General features: G+C 34.4%; 1 pseudogene; it reads left to right on the top strand.

Moving 5' to 3' along the window:
- The first annotated feature begins 6,059 nt into the window (after positions 1 to 6,059).
- Positions 6,060 to 24,948, top strand: LOC137032046 (NACHT, LRR and PYD domains-containing protein 3-like; annotated as a pseudogene).
- The last annotated feature ends 152 nt before the right edge of the window (positions 24,949 to 25,100 follow it).

Below are 25,100 nucleotides of genomic sequence, written 5' to 3'. Positions count from 1 at the left end.
TAAATTTAAAATTTATTTAAATTGGATTAATTTTCAAATTGTTTATTATAAATCAACATCTCAGGAAAATGTTATGGGGTTTCAAATCAAAATATGACTTTCTGTTATGAAACAGAACATTGATTTCATACATGTCCACTGTAGAGGACACCAGGACTTAAATCATGTTTATCAGGCATTTTAGGAGATACAACAAGTGAATAGGGAAAGAAATTATATGTCAATATTCCTATTAATTATTAGATATTATTATGAAAATGTTGCCAATTATTGCTCCCATTATTACACTTCTTTTTTCATTGCATGTTGCTCCAAGAACAGATTAATATGCAAATTAGATACACTGTATAGATACATTGTATTGAATGGGAAAACCGATGTATTGCCATTTTACCCTCATATTGCATAAAGTAAAATGGTATATCAATTAATTCCATTATATGTTTCATAACATAGTTGAGAATCATCTTTATACATAGTTTGGTTAAAAACAATATTGAAGTCTAAAAATTGATAGGTGATTAAAAAAAATCCCATTGTTTTTGCCTATAAATGTCATTTCATGTCATTTTATTTTTTAAACAACTTAGTCCTGGTGTCCACTACAGAGGACATATCATAACATATGAATAAAATATAATTTTTAAAAAATGTTAATTTTTCATTTGTTTCTTATGCTCTAAACAATATAATGATGTGAAAAAAATGCTAAATTAAAAACAAAAAAAAAATGTTGGGTCTCAGGAGGTTAAATATATATATATATATATATATATATATATATATATATATATATATATATATATATATTATATTTATGAATTTGCTTAGAATTACTGCCCTGTGTTTAATGTCCTTTATATTCAAAATAATATATTGTAACTGTCAGATGCATTTATCTGACACTTTAGTTTAATGATTTCAGTTCATTATGTCACCAAAAAAAAAAAAAAAAAAAAACAATAAAATGAAAGAAGGGATGAATATGTTTGACTTGTTTAACTTGGGTGAGAATCGAAAGGGAGGCCAAAAGGACAGCTCTATGAGGATTCCTTAATTATTTTATTTCATTATTTTATTTTATTAAACAATATAACAAAAAACTGATTATACATCTGAAAACAAATTCTTCTTTTCACAAGCAAATGAATTAAATATGTGAAGCCAAGGCTGTTAGATGGCCATGGTGGGTGTTGTAGGAAAGAGAATATGGAGCTCTGCAGCATCAGCAGGTGAAAAGTGGCCTACTCTATGCACATTCTCATGGGGATTGCTTATGATTTGATATCTGTAACATGAGGAAAGTATGTGTGTGAGTGTGCTTGTGTGTGTGTGTGTGTGTGTGTGTGTGTGTGTGTGTGTGTGTGTGTGTGTGTGTGTGTGTGTGTGTGTGTGTTTGCATTTAGTTCAGGGCAAATTTTATATCGATAAATCTGCAGGAGAAAGAGACAAACCCAGAAAATAATCAACACCACAATTTTGCATTCTCAGAAAAGTTAGGGTTAATATATTTTGGCTTTCAGTTGTTGCTTAAAGAACTGTTTAAACCTGATATTTGTGGCACTATAATGTATATGACATTACTACCCATTAATCATCAAAGATAAACACTGACAGTGTACATGGTCTGTTCACTAATTAATTTTGTTCTCTGCGATTGTGTACACTGAACTTGCATGACAAACAGCCTGATAGCAGCCTTTAGGTCACTATAATTGGAACTTCTTCTGTCAAATCTGGTGCTAATAAGGATAAAAAATATGCCACTTTATGTCCTGGACCATACCCTTTCTTTAAATGCAATTATCACACCAAAGTAAAATACTGGATACAGCCATTGGGCATTTGACTGTGCTTTAAATTTTCATGAGGAAAAACTGAATTTTGAAAGTTTATATTTAATGAAGAGTTCAGTGACATCAACACCATCAAAAAAAAAAAAAAAGAAGAAGAAGAAAGCATACAGTATGAGAAGAAGAATTATAGGGTCTTTTTTTCTTGTGTTGTAGTCTGGCATAAATTACCACAAATTATTATTATCCTATAGCTTTTTACTTTATTTTCAATCATTGAGCCCAGAGATGACTGAGGGCTTATTTCTTCTTTTAGTGTCTTCGTTCAGAAGCTTAAAGCAGGACTGCTGGTGAGCTTCATGCAAAGGCCAACTTAAAGAGGATAGGTCATGAAATCCTCAGAGTAAAGAAGCTTTAGCGTTCTGTTTGTAAACAGGTGCCACCTTGAGACAGTGAAAGGTCACTCAGGGTTAGCCATCTTACAGTGTATCCATTGCTAGATTTCAGCCTACAAAACAGTCAAAAAAAAAATTATTCAGATGACTTTAAGAAAGACATAAAATCTGTCTGTCTGTTTGAGAAATGGATTGTGATACTGTGATAAAACTAATTGAGCTTCATCGATTACTCATAAAATGTAATAACACACACAAACAATTTTACTTTACACATTTTTGTTGAATACATTTAGCTAATCATTCAAAGTGCAATGTAGGAAAAAGTAGTGAACCCTTGAATATAGTAACTTGTAGGTCATCATTTAGGGACATCCTAAAGCAGTGCTAAACCATAATGCTCCTTCCACCATGCATCACAGTTTGGATGAGGCTTTGGTATTGGTGTACAGTGCCCTTTTTCCTTGAAACCAGGGGTCCCCAACCCTGCTCCTGAAGAGCTATTGTCCTATAGAGTTTAGCTCCAACCCAAGTCAAATTACAGACAGATGTGTTGGACCTGAAACCTGGGTTGGAGTCCCCTGCTCTAAAAACAGTTTTTTGTTTGTTTGTTTGTTTGTTTGTTTGTTTGTTTGTTTGTTTGTTTGTTTGTTTCTTTCTTTCTTTCTTTCTTTCTTTTTTCAACTAATCCACAGAACGGTTTTCCAGAAGCACAGTGGAACATCCAAGTGTTTGTGGGCAAATGTTAGACATGCCTGAATCTTTCTTGAGAAGACCATATTTGTCAGCAACCAGGCTTTATGCGCTTTTATTTAAAGGGCAACTAGCTGTCGGAGAAGTCATAACACACATAACACTTTGTCCAGCCCTGTCAATGAAGACTCAATGTCTTGAACAAATTTTTGGAAATTGTTTGTGTATTATTAGTTTAGCCAGATTTTGTTTGTCTGTAATTGTGACTTATTGTAGATGAAGGTCAGACCACATTTTATAATCAATGCAGAAATCCAGATATTTTCAAAGGTTTCACAAACTTATTGTTGCCATTGTAGCTGAATTTAATAAAAAGACTGGACTAATATTGGATAGTTTTGTGGATGACATTTTTATTGTCCAAACTAATTATAAGGTACTGTACAAGGTTAACCGGTTGACAGGTATGTCTGTTATAATCAGGTTTTGGCAGAAAAGAGAAAAAGCAGTGGAAAACCTATTTCAAAAGCAATGATGTACTTTTCTTCATGCTGTTAGAGTTGACCAGATACACCAATCACCATTGCTGAATAGAATTCCTTTGCAATGTGGACAATAAATTAATTGATTCAAATGAATAGTTCAATCAAACATGAAAATTTACAAAAATTAATCACTTACATCACTTCATTTTTGGGTGAACTATCCCTTTGAACTAATTAATTAAATCTGTTTGACCTTATCTACAGAAGTCTTAAAACTATTTTTTTTTTTTTTTACTTAAAGTTGTTAGCGCTGGTTATTAAGTCTTCACTGTGTCATAATTCAAGCAGCCCATATTTCCATTTATAATGAATTTGTAGGATTCAATGTGTCCTATTCTCCAACTGGTGCTGCTTTTTTTAACAGAGATTTTATTCTGTAAAACGTGCAAACGTGCTTTAGTCGTATTACAAAGTATAAAGCGACATCTAGTGGTGGAACATCATAGTAACATTTTTGCAGAAAACAAGCAGCAGACTGTAAACGATGGAAATAACTGAACAAATTACGAAAAGAAATTTAGCAGACAAAAAAAAAAACACATTCAAAATCACGTAGGCCTAAATACACTAATTTTCATAATATAATTAGTTGGTGTAGTGTGGTTGGTACTATAAACTGTGATCTTTGACACTTAAGGTGATGATACACGGGGCAACTTTTTGAGCAATGTTGCTGGGCAATGTTGCCGTCAACGGGCAACCTGAGACACAGGGCAACTAATTAGGGCAACAGACAGTTGGCAGCAACTAATCAGAGAGGAGCAAATCTATTGCTAACTCAATAAATACTTTATTATAAACTTGTTAGGCACTTTATTTCAACTTTTCAAATATTTTCTTCATTTTTATTAAAAATAAATGCCTTTCCGAATTGATTTGTGACAGGAAAAGGGAGAAGAGCGAGTTCGGCAAAAGGCGGATTCGAACCCACGTCGATCGCATCAAAAACTATTCAAATGTCAAACGCCCTACAGCCTACGCTGCTAGAGACTTTAGAAATATTTCCGTCTTTTTAGTATTTAACTGAAATCATTCAATAGCTTCATTACAGCATACATACATTACTTTCGGACAGTTGTTGGTATTTTAAGCAATATATGAGGTAAATTCCCTGTTTTGGGTTGACGCATGACAACTTACTAGCGTAAAAAGATAAAGGTTCACACTCCTTTTCTCCGCTCCACTGCCGCTGAGAGGCCGCCATCTTGTTTGAATTTTTTTCTGAAATCTCCGAACCGGTCATGTGATCGGCTGCTAACATTCTGATTGGAGGATATCAAAAAATTGCCCACGACCGATCTAACGTATCCAGATATACATTTGTTGCTCATTCTCAGTGGGAAAGTGCCCAAGCAACGTTGCTCGGCAACATTGCCCGGCAACATTGCTCAAAAAGTTGCCCCGTGTATCATCACCTTTATTTGTAGGCTAAAAAGGTTGATTAGGTTATATGTTGCTCACATTATATTTCGATAATATAATAAAGATGGAAAAAAGAGAGTAAAATGGACGGGGGCTCTTGCACATGAGCATATTTGCTGAAGAGTGTTTGGACTTAGTTTCTTTTTGCCCTCAAGCTGTATACCCAGTCTTAGCACTGTCTCAGTTTCTCAAAAGCACTTCTTCTCTGCTGGTGGCCTGGTAAAGTGCTTTATGGCATCATACTGAGTCATCTTTATGTGCAAGGGCGGTAGGCTACATATTTGTATACCTCATAGTTTACATCTCACAGTCACACACTTTATAGTTATATAGGCTACATTAAAAGGGCTCTAGCTGTTATGTTATGAGTGACCATTATTCTTACGCATACACTGCCCTCCAAAAGTTTGGAAACACTCCTGGCAAAGTGTGGTTTTAGACATCAGCATGTATTTAGATATCAGCATAAATCCTTATCTTTTTTTCTTTCTTTTTTTTTTTTTTCTTATTTTGGTGCAAATACATTAAAGTAACTTACATATCATTAAAGACCAGCAATAATAATTTTCATTTTGATTACATAATAATGGCAAAATATACATGTCAAAGTCAGACATGCTCCTTTGCCAGCTGTGATGCCTGGTTACTGGTTTAAACTTGACCTAGGTTTGTAAAAGATTTTTGGGTCAGCACACCTTAATAGCTTCAACAATTGATTGCCAATTAGGTCAGATAGCTGCTAATGGTGGATATTTTGTATAAACTGTTTATGTAATAAAATATGTTTTCGTAGTTTGTGTAGTCCCAGTTATCAGTGCAAAATTATCACAAATTAAAAAGGATTCATGCCAGTATTGTCCAAAACCCCACTTGTCTAGGGCGTTTCCAAACTTTTGGAGGGCGCGGTGTCTCTAATATTAGTGCGGTTCTGTCCCGTGGCATTCCTCATGTATCCAAGCAAAATGCAGCCAGCTAATGTAGCGGTTAAACAGACAGCTACAACTATGAGAATGAAACGTCAAATCAGAAGAACAATTTTGCCTGTTAGCATCAGATTGAGTTTGAATGAAGAAAGCGGCTTACTCCCGGGTTGTTAAACTAAACGCAAACGCCGTTTTCTTACGCCGTAAAGGATTGGGGTCATTTAAACACACCTTTCTGACGTGGTTTATGGTCATATAGCTACTGTAGGCTACTATAAACGCAGAAGCGGCACGGGTTTTTTTGAAGTGTGCGCACTACCCATGACGCTGGGAGGATAACTAAAGTAACAGAGTTGTGGAAAAATCTGCTTACAAACAACGACGCGTAGCCTACTATATACACGGGTAATGTGCTAACCACATTTTTTGAGTTGTCTAGCAGGAGTTTTCATTTTGTTCATGAGACCTGAATGCCAAGAATGTGGCGTTAACTTTATTTATCGTCGCTGCTGTTATCAGTGGCGGCAGTAAAAGACACACTCCCGCATAGAGCGAAGTGCATAGCTTTAAGTTAATTCAAAATAAAATTATATTCATTTGTGTCTCCAAACCTGAGACGTAATCACCTGCGATAATTATCATTTTTACAAAAATGCAAATTGTATCTAAATGTATAGCCTGTAAACGTTTTTGTAAATGTTTATGCGTTTAGTAGCTATATCTACAGAAAAACATAGGCTAGCTACAGCATGGTAATTGTGTGCATTTAATTATAGCCTATAAGTTATAACTTGAAAGATTGCTAAAATCACTGCAATGAGTAGGCTAACTTAGATTGTTTTATGTCGACAATACAACTCAACGTGCAATAAAATGAAATGGACAGTCAGACTCTCATTTTAACGTTATTATTAGCTAATATTCACGTTTTGACTTTGAAATGAGCAAATATTAGGCTTACTTTGTCTAAAAGATGCCATAAGGTCTTGATATGCCTAACCACTCCCAAAATGTGTCTTTTAAATAGCCCAATCCATTTTTAATTAGCCTACTAGCTGTAGTCATCATTACTCTCCTGCATTAAATGCTAACAGGAATGCAACCTTGCGGCCAGAATGAAGTGAAAGTAGACTAGGCTAGGCCATTTTACACCATTTTCTTTTGATTGGAAAAAAATTAGCATAGGCTATAATTTTTTATAAAAAAAATTATAATACCGTTTTTATAACAGGCCTACTGTTATTTGCGTATGAAGGATTTAATGTGTAGCCCACCTACTTAATGGGAAAAACTAAGTTAAACATGAGGTAACGAAACAATTTGATCTACTTATAATACACACTTTAGCTTAACTGCATTTGTTCAATTTACAACCTCTCTGGCTCTTAATGCATCTTGCTTTTTTAGAACATCAATGAAGATTTGAATCTTGATAGCCTTATATAAGTCCCTCAGTATGGTGGTGTTGTTGGCCCCCCAGCTTTGGGCCGCCTAGTACTCAGTCCCACTTTTCCCCCCACCCTGCTCTTGATAACTGCTCCTATAGGGTTACTATAAAGTGGCAAGATAGGCAGCTGTATTAAAACCATTATTATGTTGTCTTTATGATTGCTACATTCAATTAGTATTCATAAGGACACAAAAGTTTAAAGATTTGTGTGTGTGTGTGTGTGTGTGTGTGTGTGTGTGTGTGTGTGTGTGTGTGTGTGTGTGTGTGTGTGTGTGTGTGTGTGCCTCATTAGATTTACAAATGCAGCTCTATTCATGGAGAACACACAAACATTCAGCGACAGACATTTTCCTCCAGGATGCAGGTACATCTTCATATGATCTTAATGAAAATGCAATGTATGCTTTTTAACAATGTAGGTATGGATCTTTGTAGTGACTGTTTTGGTGATTTAAGTGTGATACAAATAGACAGTTACAGTGTTCCCACACGTCCTGGAAAAGATATACTAACTGGTCTGCCAAACATGCCGCTTCATTCTCGATTGTCTAGGTTGTTCCGATAAATACTGTAAGTTTATCTACATGTTAATTCGGCTATATGAATTCTAGCCTCTATTGCACAGGGAGAGATCAAACCCACAAGAGTCCAGCTGTGTGTCCATGAAGAGCGACCAGTCTATGGGCAAGCCAATACAATTTAAGGGAAGACACACATCAGCTGATCTGAGGTACATTTCTGTCAAAATCAACAGGATAGATGGACGGTTGGATGGATGGATGGATGGATGGATGGATGGATAGATAGATAGATAGATAGATAGATAGATAGATAGATAGATTCTATATGCAAAGTTTATCTACATGTTAAATCCACTATATGAATTCTTGTTTCATTTTCTAATTTCTGTATGATATTGTTTATTGTAAGTCTATTGCACAGGGAGAGATCAAACCCACGGGAGTCCAGCTGTATGTCCATGAACAGCGACCAGTCTATGGGCAAGCCAATACAATTTAAGGGAAGACACACATCAGCTGATCTGAGGTACATTTTTGTCAAAATCAACAGGATAGACGGACGGACAGATAGATAGATTGATTGATATGTAAAGTTTATCTACATGTTAAATCCACTATATGAATTCTTTTCTAATTTTCTAATGTCTCTATGAAATTTTTTTTTTTTTTTGTAAGTCTTTTGCACAGAGAGAGATCAAACCCAGGGGAGTCCAGCTGTGTGTCCATGAAGAGCGACCAGTCTATGGGTAAGCCGATACAATTTAAGGGAAGACACACATCAGCTGATCTGAGGTACATTTCAGTCAGAATCAACAGAATGGACGGACGGACGGACGGACGGATAGATAGATAGATAGATAGATAGATAGATAGATAGATAGATAGATAGATAGATAGATAGATAGATAGATTGATTGATTGATTCCATATGTAAAGTTTATCTACATGTTAAATCCACTATATGAATTCTTATCTCATTTTCTAATGTCTCTATGATATTGTTTATTGTAAGTCTATTGCACAGGGAGAGATCAAACCCACGGGAGTCCAGCTGTGTGTCCATGAAAAGCGACCAGTCTATGGGCAAGCCAATACAATTTAAGGGAAGACACACATCAGCTGATCTGAGGTATCAACAGGACAGACGGGTAGACAGATGGATAGCTTTTTCAATTGTACTGTAAATAAAGATTTGTTTTACTGTAAGTTTACAGTAAAATGTACACAAATTACTGTAAACAAACAATATCATACTGTATTTCTACAGTGCATATGAACCAGGACAGCACCCAGCTTGCAATGCAGCACGAATAGGTTATGCTGTAGAGTTTTTTTTATATACTTGTTGGTTTTGTCTGTGCTACTGAACTTTTTTTGATTTCAGATTCAGATTTAGCAGTTTGTCTGTATGTCTGTTCAGATAGATAGATGGATAGATAGATTCCCCTATATGTTACATTTATATGTTAAATCAACTATTTGAATTCTTGTCTATATTTCTGATATCTCTATGATATTGTACTTTATTCTAAGTCTATTGCACATGGAGAGATCAAACCCACCACAGTCCAGCTGTGTGTCCATGAAGATCAACCAGTCTATGGACAAGGCAATACAATTTAAAGGAAGACAGACATCAACTCATCTAAGGTATGACATTTTTTTCTAAATCTACAGACAGATACAATTCTATGGTACAGTTCTACCATCTGGTCTGGATACAAACTGGATCCAAATGACTGCAATAACCTAGACATAAGGGTGAGACAATAACTAATATAAGTGTAGATGCCTTTCCTCTTTCGAAATTACAAAATACACTGAGTATAATGGGAAGTTTTTCCGATTCCAGTCAACCTAATTAATGGATCATAACAATCCCTTTTGAGTCAAAGAAATATGATATTGTGTTATGAAGTGGTCATACTAGACTTTGAGCATGCACAATTTCTTTAGACACTGCAACTTAAGTGGTATGATGTCACACTCTGTGGCATCTTTTTTTAAAAACATAAATTCAACATATAACAAGTAATAATAAATCCAAAATGTAAAACTATACAATCTACTCCACATTCCTACAATGCTGTAAACCAGCAATTTTAAAGTTTGTGTTCTTTTAATTCAGCCAGGTCCAAAGCACATTCAAATCAAATCTAATGAAGAAGTTTCAGTGTCTGTATGAAGGAACAGCAAAAGATGGAAGCCAAACACTCCTTAATGAGATCTACACAGAGCTCTACATCACAGAGAGTGAAAATGGAGGGATCAATAATGAGCATGAGGTGAGGCAGATTGAGACACAGTCCAGGAGAGCAGCAACAGATGACACACCAATCAAATGCAATGACATCTTTAAACCTTTACCTGGACAAGACAAACACATCAGAACTGTGCTGACAAAGGGAGTTGCTGGCATTGGAAAAACAGTTTCTGTGCAGAAGTTCATTGTGGACTGGGCTAAAGGGAAAGCAAATCAGGATGTCCAGTTCACATTTCCACTTCCTTTTAGAGAGCTCAACCTGATGAAGGACAAAAAACTTTGTCTTTTAGATCTTCTTCAGGTTTTGTTTACTGAAGTAAAGGGAATGCAAATATGTAGTGATGAATATAAAGTTTTCTTCATTTTTGATGGTCTGGATGAGTGTCGTCTGTCTCTGGATTTTCAGAGCAATGTGAGGTTGTGTGAAGTAAGTGAATCAGCCACACTGGATGTGCTGGTGACAAACCTCATGAAGGGCAATCTGCTTCCCTCTGCTCTCATCTGGATCACCTCAAGACCAGCAGCAGCTGATCTCATCCCCTCTGAGTGTGTTGATCGGGTTACAGAGGTGCGAGGCTTCAATGACCCACAGAAGGAGGAATACTTCAGGAAGAGAATCAGTGAACAGAGTCTGGCCAATAGAATCAACACACACCTGAAGTCATCAAGGAGCCTCTACATCATGTGCCACATCCCAGTGTTCTGCTGGATCTCGGCCACTGTTCTTGAGGGAATGTTGAGGAAATCATGGAAAGGAAAGATCCCCAAGACTGTCACTCAGATGTACACATACTTCCTGATCCTTCAGACAAACATTAAACATGAGAAGGACTATGAGAAGAAAGCGGAAGATGAAGACATGATTTTCAAACTAGGGAAACTAGCTTTCCAGCAGCTTGTGAAAGGCAACTTGATCTTCTATGAGGAAGACCTGAGAGAGTGTAGTATTAATGTGAGAGAAGCGTCAGTGTACTCAGGACTGTGCACTCAGATCTTCAGAGAGGAGTTTGGCTTGTATCTTGGGAAAGTCTTCTGCTTTGTTCATCTGAGCATTCAGGAACATCTCACAGCTCTATATGCACACATCTCCTTTACAGACTACATAAATGTGTTCGATCAAACCACAGAGCAAAATATCTTATCTAAGGTTTTAAACTGGATGAAAAGTAATTCATTATCTGGGCTGCATCAAAAAGCGGTGGATGAGGCTTTACAGAGTAAGAATGGACACCTGGAACTTTTCTTGCGTTTCCTGCTGGGTCTCTCAATGGAGTCCAATCAGACACTCTTACAAGAACTACTGACACAGACAACAAGCTGCACCTACAACAAAGAGGAAACAGTTCAGTACATCAAACAGAAGATCAGAGAGAATCCCTCTCCAAAGAGATCCATCAATCTGTTCCACTGTCTGAATGAACTGGATGATGATTCACTGGTGCAGGAAATCCAAGATTATCTGAGATCTGGAAAAATAAGTCAAGCCAAACTCACTTCTTCACAGTGGTCAGCTCTGGTTTTTGTGTTGCTGACATTGGAGCAGAGGTTGGAAGAGTTTGATCTAAAAAAGTTTATTGGAGGACAAAATACAGCAGATGAAGTTCTTGAGAAACTGCTGCCTGTGATTAAAGAATCCAGATCAGCTAAGTAAGTAAATCTGTAAACAATCACTACACGTTATAACATTTATGATTTTAGCATGCTCTTTCTTACCAAACAAAAGGGGGGAATTTTCATAAAATCACATTACTGGCAGTTACCAGCTAAGGAAGTTTTTAAGTGGTCTTTGTGGAAGCTGGGTGATAGAGGTCAATTTGTCAGATGTGATAAAGGATTGAATTTGAGAGGGATCAAAAATGGCAGCAAACAGCAACAGTGTCTTTAACAGTGCCATTTTCTATATTTTGATACTATATGATTTGGACTGTTTGTCCTCTAATGATGTTTATGACCCCTTCTACACCTGTCATTAACATTCATGTTTTGTTTTTTTTGTTGTTGTTTTTTTTAATGGATGACTACAAGTGGTCAGTGGTAAATTACTCTTTCCCCACCACTGACTGAATTTTCTGGCTACTCTGTAAAAATGGCTGGGTTAAAAACAACCCAACTTAAGTTGTTTTTAACTAGGGATGTCCCGATCACGTTTTTTTGCCCTCGAGTCCGAGTCATTTGATTTTGAGTATCTGCCGATACCGAGTCCCGATCCGATACTTAATAGCCTACATAAAAAAGAATAAAGAAGAGCGAAAAAACAGATCCAGGAACAGTGCTTTTCAGGTTTTTCAGGTATTCAGTTTTCAAATAGTAATCAAATATAAAATATCACTGCATATTATCTTTACTGTATAAAATAAATAAAGATTAAACATTATTGAAGTTACAAAAACTATTCAGTCAAGAGCAGTGAGTGATTTCTTTGTTTTTTGTTGTTTGATTTAACATTAAATACAGGCAGCAGGAATAGTTGTTTTCCCTTTAAGACATGCACGATCCAGTATATAGCTACTGTTCCACATGCGCTGTCTTTCTCGACTAATATACGTTCACTTAAGACATAACCGACTATGTTTGCTAGGATACTCGCTAGGACGGGCATGTTGACATAATTTTTGTATGAATGTGGCCGCCGAAGTGCAAGACTTGAAAGAGAACTCAGTATTTGCGCTCTGACTGGAATAAGCGTGTGCGCGCTTCGGATGAGCGCACACAAATCTTCTCACAGCGCGTGCGAGTTCTCTTTCGCGTCTTGTTCTTTAAGGTTTAAAACAGCAAGGCTTAAATGAGTTAGTTTAAATACAGACAGCAACGTGTGCTGTTCAGGTCTCACCTGCGCTCGCACGCTATCAACACCGGGGTGATGACGGCGTATGAACATTAGAGCAGACGGCACTCGCTTTGTCCACGCTTTCTGATTATCGTTGTTGTAACGTTTTGTGCATCCATCGACTGAAACATACATTATCTGAACTCTGTCTGTTTTCCACGTTGCTATTTTAAACAAACCATATTAACCAATAGATGCGTCGTCATTCGAGATGGACCGCAGTGCAAGTGCGGTCCGTAAGTGGAGAACCGTATGGTTCGATTTTTTACCGAGAACCGTTGCACCCCTAATACATATATATCCGAGTCCTGATCGGGAGGTAATGTCCGATTCCGATCGAGTCTGAAACCACATGATTGGGCCCGATTTCCGATCATGTGATCGGATCTGGACATCCCTATTTTTAACCCAGCATTTTTTAGAGTGTAAGCGTTGTTGATGGACTTGATATACTCCATCTATTTTGATCATTGTTCTGAATCCGATCTGGACGTAGAGTTTGACAAAAATTTTGCTTTTTTTTATGAAACGAAAAACTTAATTTTAAACTAGTTCTGTACTCAAAGATTACTACTGTTACATTTAAAGTATACTTAAAAATATACTTTTATACACTAAAAAAGTGGGCCAATTTAATCCCAAAGTAGTATTGAAAGAGAACACTTACAAGTATACTTCTAGTACATTGATATAAGTATACTTACTACATAAAGTATACTTAAAAATATACTTGAACTTTACTTAAATATACAGTACTTCTACAGTTTGTAGAAGAATCAAAGTCATACATTTGGGATGGCATAAGGGTGAGTAAACTCATTTTTAGGTGGAGTATCCTATTAATATCTGGTGTAAACTAGGTCTAAGAATATATTTTACTGTATGTATTAATTACATTTGCATTTAGCAAAGTTTTCACATGATTTTCTTCAGCTGGTGTCAGTTTATCACTCATTCATTTATACAGGTTGTGTAGGTGTGGTGTCACAGACAAAGGTTGTACTGCTCTGGCATCAGCTCTGACATCAAACCCCTCACACCTGAAAGAACTGAATCTGTCTGGAAATAAACTACAAGATTCAGGAGTAAAGCTGGTCTCAGAAGCACTGAAGAATCCTCACTGTAACTTGGAATCACTTTGGTAAGTTTGTTTAAAAAATCATCCTCATTCCCCACCTACTGGGATTAATGAATGATATGCAATAAAATTAATTTGAAAAACAAAAATTTAAAAAGTCTAAAAATTGTCCTGTCAGATAACTACATATAAGGCTGTTTTAATCTTTATTAGGTCCTTTTCAATGTGTGTGACATTATTTTACATACTGTCTTTATAATAGTATAAACATGATTGAATAATGCATGAAAATAATCTGACGTAAAAGTTATCAGACATTTATTATGCTAATATTGAAGTTAACTATGGAAGCTTGTTTCCGTCACTGAATACAAAAATAAAAAAGGTAATTGTGACTTTTTATCTCACAATTCTGACTTTTTTCTCACAATTGCGAGTTTACATGTTGCAAATCTGACTTTTTTTCTCAGAATCACGTGATATAAACTCGCAATTGCACGTGATATAAACTTTTTTCCCTCAGAATTGGACTTTATGAAAGAAGTAGTCAGAATTGTGAGATATGAACTAAAGGAAAAAAAAAAAGATAAAGAAAAGTCAAAATTACGAATTTAAATCTCTCAATTCAATTTTTTCGCAAAATTTATATCCCGCAAATGTGAGTTTATAATGCACAATTGTGTTTATATCTTGCAATTCTGACATTGTAACTCCCAATTGCGAGTTTATATCTCACAATTCTGAGAAAAAAAAATCAGAATTGTGAGACAAAGTTGCAATTACCTTTTTTAATTTGTATTTAGTGGTGGGAACAAGCTTCCACAGTTAACACTATCAAGTATCTGTGCGGAAAAATGAGAGACCACTTAATCCAGTTATGTCCAGTTTACAGTGCAATTCTGGATCTTAGACTGGACCTGTTGATTGTACAGTGGATTAAGTCCTTTTTTGTTATTTTTACTGTGAAGTTCCTGCTTATCTGAGCTGTATATCCTGAGCTGAGAGAGTGAAGAGAATCATTGTTTTCTACAGGTTGAGTGATTGTGGTGTCACAGAAGAAGGTTGTGCTGCTCTCGCTTCAGGATCTGAGTTCAAATCCTTCATACTTGAATTTTCTGGATCTGACTGGAAATAAGATAAAAGATATAGGAATGAATCTGATCTCTGCTGTACTGGAGGATCCTCAATGTAACCTGAAAACACTGCGGTAAGATTATATAAATGTGTCAAAATCCTCATCCTCATTTTGATTTTAAAATACCTGCTTATCTGAGCTGTGTATCCTGAACTAAGAGAGTGAAGTTTGTCATTGTTTTCTACAGGTTGATTGATTGTGGTATTACAGATAAGGGTTGTGCTGTTCTGGCTTCAGCTCTGAGATCAAACCCCTCCAACCTGAAATAACTAAATCTGTCTGGAAATAAACTAAGAGCATCGGGAGTGAATCTGCTCTCTAATGGACTAGAGGATCCTCACTGTAATCTTGAGATACTGTGGTAAATCATTTCTCTCAGAATCATACACTAAGAAATATTCACAAAGAATTAATAGTAAATAGCAGTTCTGACAAGGATGTAGGATCCATCTATAGAGTTTTAACCACATGTCAGAAAATGTACAAAGTGTAAAAAGGAGAGGTAAATCTGTGTTACAAAAAATAATTGCCTCATTAATGACTCTCAGTATTCCGCAGAGCTTCACATCACATGGCCAAAGCATAAATATGTCCTTGCCTTGACAAAATGATCTTGCAGCCACGACATATTATCATGCTCCCACAAATTAATATCTCATGGCCATGACATCTTATCACATTCCCACAAGTTAATAGATCCTGGCCTCGACAAAACTAAGTGAACCAAACACATCCCCTCCCGGTCACCGGGTATATTTGATTAAAGGGTGACAATGTCAATTTTCCTAGGCTGGATATCACTTTTGGCCACTACTCAGATATATATATATATATATATATATATATATATATATATATATATATATATATATATATATATATATATATATATATACAGAGAGTTATATCAATTAAATACATTGACCAATGAAACATTGATTTCAATGTAAATTATATTATTAAATTAAAAAAAATAGCTTATAAAAAATAGTATATAAAAATAGCAGGACATTTGTAACCTGTGTCAACAGTCAATTAAATACATTTATATACAAGTAATTATCAACATGTATATATTTCATATCTTACTGATATTTTAAGTACATTTTTTTCAGTACGTTTTCATATCATATAGATGTGTGGAGGATTTTTGGAGTACTTGTTAAATATTCTTACATTTATTATGAAATTAACTCAAGCATGTAGAACTGGGTCTGCATCATACACCGGACCTGTTAATATTTCCTTATAGTTTTTCTTTTTGATTGTTAAGTTCCTGCTTATATGAGCTGTACATCCTGAACTGAGACTGAAGAGTGTCATTGTTCTCTACAGGTTAATTGATTGTGGTGTCACATATAAAGGTTGTGCTGCTCTGGCTTCAGCTTTGAGATCAAACCTCTCACACCTGAGACATCTCAATCTGTCTGGAAATAAACTACAAGACAAAGGAGTGGAAATGCTCTCTGTTGGAATGAAGGAACCTAAATGTGAACTAGAAACATTGTGGTAAGGATGCAGTTTTACTCTTATGGTCTTAAAAGACTCAAAAGTGTCCTGTCAAATAACTGTAGCGTATGTTAACTCCCAAAACAAACACAAACAAACTTCGTTTTGACCTGATTTTGATTGAAATGATGTCACATCAGTTTGTTCTTCGAAGTATGTCAGGGCCTTTAATCTTCATTAGATTCTGATGTAAATATTTGACATAATTTTAGTGTTGATACTTTGCAAGTATAGTCTGTTTTCATATCAATCAGATGTGATTAGGAAATTAAGTTAAAGGATTAGTCCACTTTCAAATAAAATTTTCTAGATAATTTACTCACCCCCATGTCATCCAAGATGTTCATGTCTTTCTTTCTTCAGTCGAAAAGAAATTAAAGTTTTTGATGAAAACATTCCAGGATTATTCTCCTTATAGTGGACTTCAATGGCCTCCAGACAGTTGAAGGTCAAAATTACAGTTTCAGTGCAGCTTCAAAGGGCTTCAAACGATCCCAGACGAGGAATAAGGGTCTTATCTAGTGAAACGATTGGTCATTTTTGGAAAAAATACAACTGTATATGCTTTATAAACACAAATGATTGCCGTATTCTTCAAAAAGCTTACACGGTATGTCCTATGCCTTCCCTATTCTACTTAACGGAAAAAACGAAACTTTAAGTTGAATAGGGAAGGCATGTAGAACCAGGGGCCTGTTCTTCTTACATGGATTACTCAGTTATCTGAATTTTACTGTTGACGATTTGACATGATCCAGGATTGTTTGGTTCTTCAAAGCTCATACTGGAGTTGCTGATCCATAAGCTCAAACCTGAATAGGAGCATCTTATTTCATTTAAACAGGATTAGATTGCATCTTTTTAAGTGGAGGTGATACTTAAAATCTGTTCCAGCCACTGCTACTTGCTTATAAGTGTACTATTGAGAGATTTATTTGTGAGGGAATAATTACCAAATCATTTTATTGAAGTCTTTCACACATGATGTACAGTTTCTTTATAAAGGTCCAGTTTTTAATGTTCTTTTTTAATAAGATGTCATTATGTTGCTGTTTTTTGTTGTCAGCCAATCGCTACTTTGCTGATCATGGTTGCGAGTATTGATATATCTGCAGTAATCTCGGGCAACGTAAGATATTTTAATCAAATCTGCAAATTTGTTTGAAAAACCAAATTAGCCAGAGATCATTTATCACAATTTGAAGATCTGGCATCTGTCAAATTATCTCAGATGCATTAAGCGAGGTACAAAGAATGAACCCCAGGTCTGCACGTTAGACTAGCCCTGGTAATCATGACATGGATTAAGTCTCTCTTTTTGATTGTGAATTTTCTGCTTATCTGAGTTGTGTCATTGGTTTCTACAGGTTGATGGATTGTAGTGTCACACATAAATGTTGTGCTGCTCTGGCTTCAGCTCTGAGATCAAACCCCTCGCACCTGAGCAAACTGGATCTGACTGGAAATTTTCTTTGGAATGTCAGACGTAAATCTGCTTTTTGCTCTAAAGAATGATTCGCATTATAAGCTGAAGACACTTCTGTGAGTAGAATGATTAAAATGTTCATATTAATATTCTATTAATCAGAAATTTTTGACATTGTTATGGTTTTAAAAGGGATAGTTTACCCAAAACTGAAATTACTCACCCTCATGTCATTCCAAACCCACATTTGTTCATCTTTGAAATGAAGATATTTTTAATGAAACCTCAGAGAAATCTCTCCCTGCATTGAAAGTCCATTCCATCTAAACTTTGACCTTCAAAAAGACATCATAAAATTAATTATCAAATTAATAAATCAATATGAATCAAGCAGTTTAATCTAACTCTTCTTAAGAGACATGATCACTTTATGTGATGACAGATTCCATTTAGGCTTTTATTTGCTTTTTTTCCCAATAAATTAAACATGTATTTTAATTTTTTTTTCTTCAGAATAATAGAATAGTCATTCCCAAGTGTCATTCCCTAACCATAAAATTAGGTATTTTAATTTTAATTTTATTTTTTGCATCTGTTCTTTCTAAAAAAAAAAAAGATAAAGGTAAATATATATCACCTCTTTCATTGTAAATTAAAAATTACACATAAGAGGACAGTCATACTGTACTTAATTATAAGTAACACCCAAATAGGGGCGGGCGATATGACCAAATTCTTATTTCATGATATAAGAAATTTTATTTCACGATAATGATAATAATGATGATATATATATCACGTTATAGTCATTTTGTGTTATGTTATCTACTTTCTGTTATTAAAAATAAGAAAAAGCAAGCAAATTAAAAACAATAAAACAAATACAATATAGCAATTAAACAATTTAAGTTTTTTAAAGAATTAAACAAATTAAGTTTTTCAGGTACAATGTTTATTTAAAATGTAGTTCTAATTAATACAGAAATGTAATCAAATGTAAAAAATAAAATATTGCATAGTCTTTACTGTATGAATTAAATATAAATGTATTCTTATTAAAGCTAAAAAAGTTATTCAGTCAAGAGCAGTAAGTTATTTTCAACCATTTGAGTGCAATAAGATATGAAAGAGAACTGAATTTGCGATCGCATGCTGAAAGATGCGGCTTTCTGTGTCTGTTCAGCTTACGCTGTGTGTCAGCGCATGTACCACACTGAGCTCCTTTTCAGGATATATTGCGCTTATAACACTTTTTAACATCAAGCACGTCCCGCTCTTTATGTTCTCATTCATGCAATTCATCACTCTTAAGTGTCAATAGTGCTATATATTTACATACTGTGATATACACAATATAGCAATTTTATACCGCGGTAACGATATATATTGTCATACTGCCCAGCCCTAGGTCAAAGTTAAATTCTTAATGTTTAAAAAGGGCACTGCTGGCACTATGCATCACAGAGTTATATTATCTCTGGCCAGTAGAGCTAATAGTTTGTTTTGAAGTTCTTCTGAAGTGAATAATTCTCTCAAGCATTTGATTGTCTGTGTTTTACAGATTTTAGATGTTGTCTGACCTTCTCTGGATCAGCTGAATGTGATTAAAGAGCCACTACAGAAACATCACATTCAACAGAATTAACAGAGACAATTACATAGTAATCATAACACATGGATTTGTGTAACTTTCCATAATGATCCAATCCTTGATTCATAGTGCAACAAGGAAAACTTTTGATTCTTTGTCAGAAATTACATTTGTACTGGTCCCCAATTTCACATATTTACTTTTTGTTTAATCATTACATTTCAGCCCAACATAAGTCTTTACGTTAGCAATTAATTGAGGTATTAGAAGCATAATTTGTGCTCATTATGATGTTTAATGTATTTGCGTAAATATTGATTTTAGAACTCATACAGGCTCACACGTACAGGCCACAGATCTGAGAGAAACAATAACTCAGAGGAGCACTTGACAGTGTTAAGTCAATGAAAATCAAAGAACAAATACAAATGGATCACATTTAATTGTGCACTGTGTTACCGCCCTAATTATACTGCATTGTTACACATTGGGATTCAAAAGAACTTTTTTTTTTTTACTTTATTGTTCAATTTAGGTATCATAGAACTGTTGCCGTTTATTTATTTTGACAACTAATTGAATGTCATTCATTCAATGTTTAATTTTTCAGTTGCAAAACTGTTGAGAACCATGAGCTGACCACAGCAAGTTGAAACTGTAAGGTGAGCTTCCTTACTATTAATATGCCAGGAGGTGAGGAATAAAACAAAAACTGTCAAATTCATTCAGTATTACTTGACCTACCACCACTACTTCAATTACAATCAATTCAAGTACAATTAATTTAACCCTTTGATGCACAACATGGGTCAAAAATGACCCGGCTGAGTTTTTATTTTCTATATCTTTGCAAGAAATTATTTTAATCATTCAGTATTCCAGGTATTCCTCAATTAACTTGTTTTTGATCATCACAAATCCTCATTTTAATTTTTTCTTTCTTACTTTTTTAATAAAAATCATTTATGTATCACTACCCTTCTAATGCGCAACATGGGTCAAAAATGACCCGTATTCATTTCCTATGTAATTTCAATCATGGTTGACTGTTTCTTTGCTGAATCTTTGAAAGAAATGTATTTTATCATTCATTTATTCCAGGTATTCCTTAAATATCTTGTTTTTGATTTTCTACAAATATTTATGTTTATTTTTCTTTCTTACTTTATAAACAAACACAGTTTTTGTCTGTCTACATCAATTTTACACACATGGGTCAAAAATGACACGTATTCATTTCCTATGTAATTTCAGTCATGACTGAGTGTTTCTTCTCTGAATCTTTGAAAGAAATTTATTTTATCATTTATTTATTTCAGGTATTACTTAAATATCTTGTTTTTGATTTTCTACAAATATTTATGTTTATTTTTCTTTCTTACTTTATAAACAAACACAGTTTCTACATCAATTTTACACACATGGGTCAAAAATGACCCATATAGAAATCTTTAAGATTTGCAAATTTTTGCAAGTAGGAACATATTTACTGCAGACAACTGTTCATCTGCCACACATTTCACATCTTAACAAGGCTACTTTTGTATATTTGATGGATGTAAGTCTTATTATATTTAATATATTATATATATATATATTTCATAATTTTTAATTTTTTGTCATAAATCAATGCAATTGGTCATCCTTTATGTCTGTCAGCGTTCCTGAAATGTAACAGTTTTGGACAAATACAACATGAGTCAAAAGTGACCCGAATTAGTTATTTTCTATATCGCATATATTACAATAAATTAATTTTATCATTCATTATTCCATCTATTACTCAATAACCAAATCCTTATTTTAATTTTTCCTTTCTTTTTGAATGAATTTTTTTGAATGTGTGTGTCATTACCTTTCTAAAGGCCAACGTATACTTCACTTTTTATGTGTACGTGAGGGTCAGCATACAGATTTTTGTAACTTTTTATAATTTCCACCTGATTTCTGTAACTGTATGTGCAACCCTGCACATACACATTTAAATTGCGTTTGACTGTTCGCAAAGTACACTTTCAGCTTTTTTAACAGTGATGTCATCATCCACCTCAGTTCTGTTGAGGACCAGCCATTAACACTCTAGATAAAGAAATTCAAAATCACTGTTGATCGATACACTTATTATATATTTTCACTGTTGGACAGAAACCTTGTTCAAAACTGTTACTTTTCAGGAACACTGATAGATGTAAAAAGTGACCAGTAGCATTGGTTTATGACAAAAAATACAAATTATGAAATATAATATACAGCCTATTATATGAAATATAATATGTCTTTCATCCATCAAATATACAAAAGCAGCCATGTTGAGACATGAAATGTGTGGCGGATGAACAGTTGTATGCAGTAAATATGTTCCTTCTTGCGAAAATTTGCAAAGGTTTCTATATGGGTAATTTTTGACCCATGTGTGTAAAATTGATGTAGAAATACAAAACCTGTGTTTGTTTATGAAAAAAAGAAAGAAAAAATAAACACAATGATTTGTTAAAATCAAAAACAAGATATTTAAGGAATACCTGGAATAAATAAATGACAAAATACATTTCTTTCAAAGATTCAGCGAAGAAACACTCAGTCATGACTGAAATTACATAGGAAATGAATACGGGTCATTTTTGACCCATGTGTGTAAAATTTATGTAGAAACTGTGTTTGTTTATAAAGTAAGAAAGAAAAATAAACATAATTATTTGTAGAAAATCAAAAACAAGATATTTAAGTAATACCTGAAATAAATAAATGATAAAATAAATTTCTTTCAAAGATTCAGTGAAGAAACACTCAACCATGATTGAAATTACATAGGAAATGAATACGGGTCATTTTTGACCCATGTGTGTAAAATTGATGTAGACAGACAAAAACTGTGTTTGTTTATAAAGTAAGAAAGAAAAAATGAACATAATGATTTTTGTCAATCAAAAACAAGATATTTAAGGAATACCTGGAATAAATTAATGATAAAATACATTTCTTTCAAAGATTCAGCAAAGAAACGCTCAACCATGATTGAAATTACATAGGAAATGAATACGGGTCATTTTTGACCCATGTTGCGCATTAGAAGGGGTTTTCATAGCTTGTGCATCAAAGGGTTAAAATACTGTTGTGTTGATCGCACTAAACCAGTCCAGTACTTTATAGTCAAACACAAGCTTTTTTATGTATGAATAATGAACATTTCTATTTCACCCCTGTGAAAATGTCCTGGCTCGCTTCTGATGATTGTTCACATGAATCACTGTGTATGCAGTATAACCTGTAAAAATATATTTTTTTGTTTGTTTTTGATTTTGTGCATTTTTACATATATATATATATATATATATATATATATATATATATATATATATATATATATATATATATATATATATATATTTTTTTTTTTTTTTTTTTTTTTTTTCATAAATTCTCATGCCATTTCAGTTTTGAGGTCCCAGATTCTCTCAGCAAATTCTGTACTACTGACTTCTACAAGGGAATTTCTCCATCCATCCATTCATTCTCCAAACTGCTTGTCCTATGTAGGTTTTGGTGGATGTGGAGGTGCCACTGTTTATCTCCAGTGCCGGAAGCTTCTGTATGTAGTTTTGAGGCAAGTGGTTCTGATGTTCAACAAAATGCTCATAAATACCAGTATTTTAAATAAACAGAAAAAAGTATTGGTAATATCTTGCAAGGAACCTCCTAAATTATTAGTACACCATAGGAAGTCAGTGTACTGTGGCAATTTGGAACAGCATGCATCCAAATTCAACAAAAAACTCAAAGGCAGCAATATTTCATCAGTTTACAGGGCTGAAAATTTTTTTATTTCAAATAAGTTAAAAAAACAAAAACTTTGCTGTGGAAGAAAACAAGGCAGGTAATGAGGAAGGACAGGTGAAGCAAATTAACCAAAAATGGGTTAAGAATGGGGTGGGGTCAAGACATTAGATAGGAGAGCACATTGCACAAACAAACATGACAAAACAAGCACATGACCAATAAGCACAAATCACAAGCAAAGTGCACAAACAAAACAACACAAGACTTGACAAGAGCACATGGTGAATAAAACAACATCCAACACCATTGCTCACAAAAACAAAGAGCATATGGCAAACAAAGTCATAACCCAATTGCTCAACCAAGGAACACATGGCAAAGGAAATAACCCGCGCCATGTGCACAAAAACACAGAACAGAAAGAGAGCATTGGCATCTGGATCCTGACACAGGAGCAAATTAAATCACTTTGAGGATATGCTTGTAATTTAATATTTTTAAATATTAAATTTGGAGTCACCTCTACCACTAACCCAAAATTGTGCATAGAGTGTTAAATACACAAGGCTCTTTCACAGACTCTTTCCCATCCCTTCCCCATGAGAAGTGTACTTTCTGATAAGGATAAACAATTAACTTTTTTAACTTTGATGGTTTTGGATAGTATTAATTCAAGCATTACTACATTCTTCTAAAGGAATTACTGGCAGGATGGATCAGTATTTTAGATCATGGTAACCCACTAGTAATGACTCAAGTGTTACTAAATCTGTCAGAAGCAATTCCTATCCAAAACATTACAAAAACGTACACAAACCTCAAAAGCTTACAATGACTTCAGTCATTACTAGAGAGTTATCAAGCTTTTCATTTAGAACACTGTTCCAAATAATTAGCAATTCCTTTAGAATGGTGTAGTAACACTTGAGTCATTACTAGTGGATTACAATAATCTTCACTTATAAATTATGCATTATTCACATTAATTATTAAAGTATATATAGTTCTTAGTAGCCTTCTAGGAGGTCTGAAAAATATAGTTATTGATTAGCTAATAGTGAACTACCACATTCAACCAACATAATTTCTTTTTTTTTTTTCTTTTTTTTTTTTCCTTTATTAAATGCATTCTCTAAGTTCACTGTAGATGGGTGTTGTGGAAAAGAGAATGTGGAGCTCTGCTGCATCAGCAAGTGAAGCGTTATCTATGCACATTGCAGGCTCCGCTTTGCAAGTTGAGTGTTTAATTCAGAACAAATGTTATATCACAGATGGATCTGGTCAGGAACAGGAGACAAACCCAGATAAAAACAACAAAACAATTCTACTTTCTTGGAAATGTTAGGTTAGGGTATATATATGCTTGTTTCATTAGTATGGCACAAACAAATGAATGTGACTTGACAAACAACACAAAATAATTAAAAGGCACCTACTGATTACAATTGCCATTAGTGTTTCATAATGCAATGAGCCCATATTTCGATTTCCAATGAATGTTTAGGATTCAGTGTATTCTATTCTACAACTTTTATTCGAATCTTGCTTCTATTATTACACATAAGCACGCCATGCAAACATGTATGCTTTTTAACCTTTAGCATTTTCTCAGTGTAATGCGACCTCTAGCAGGGACACATTGTAGTAACATTATTGCACAAAAAAACAAAGATGACCCAGTTTTAAATGAGTGCACATAATTGTGTAATGACAGCAGACTAAAGTTGAAAAGAGTGAAAGTGAAAAACAAAC

The sequence above is a fragment of the Chanodichthys erythropterus genome, chromosome 12, assembly GCF_024489055.1.
Source record: "Chanodichthys erythropterus isolate Z2021 chromosome 12, ASM2448905v1, whole genome shotgun sequence".
In the NCBI taxonomy this organism is placed as follows: Eukaryota; Metazoa; Chordata; class Actinopteri; order Cypriniformes; family Xenocyprididae; genus Chanodichthys; species Chanodichthys erythropterus.
Note: the sequence above shows the minus strand (reverse complement) of the source record. Positions and strands in the feature narration are given on the sequence as shown.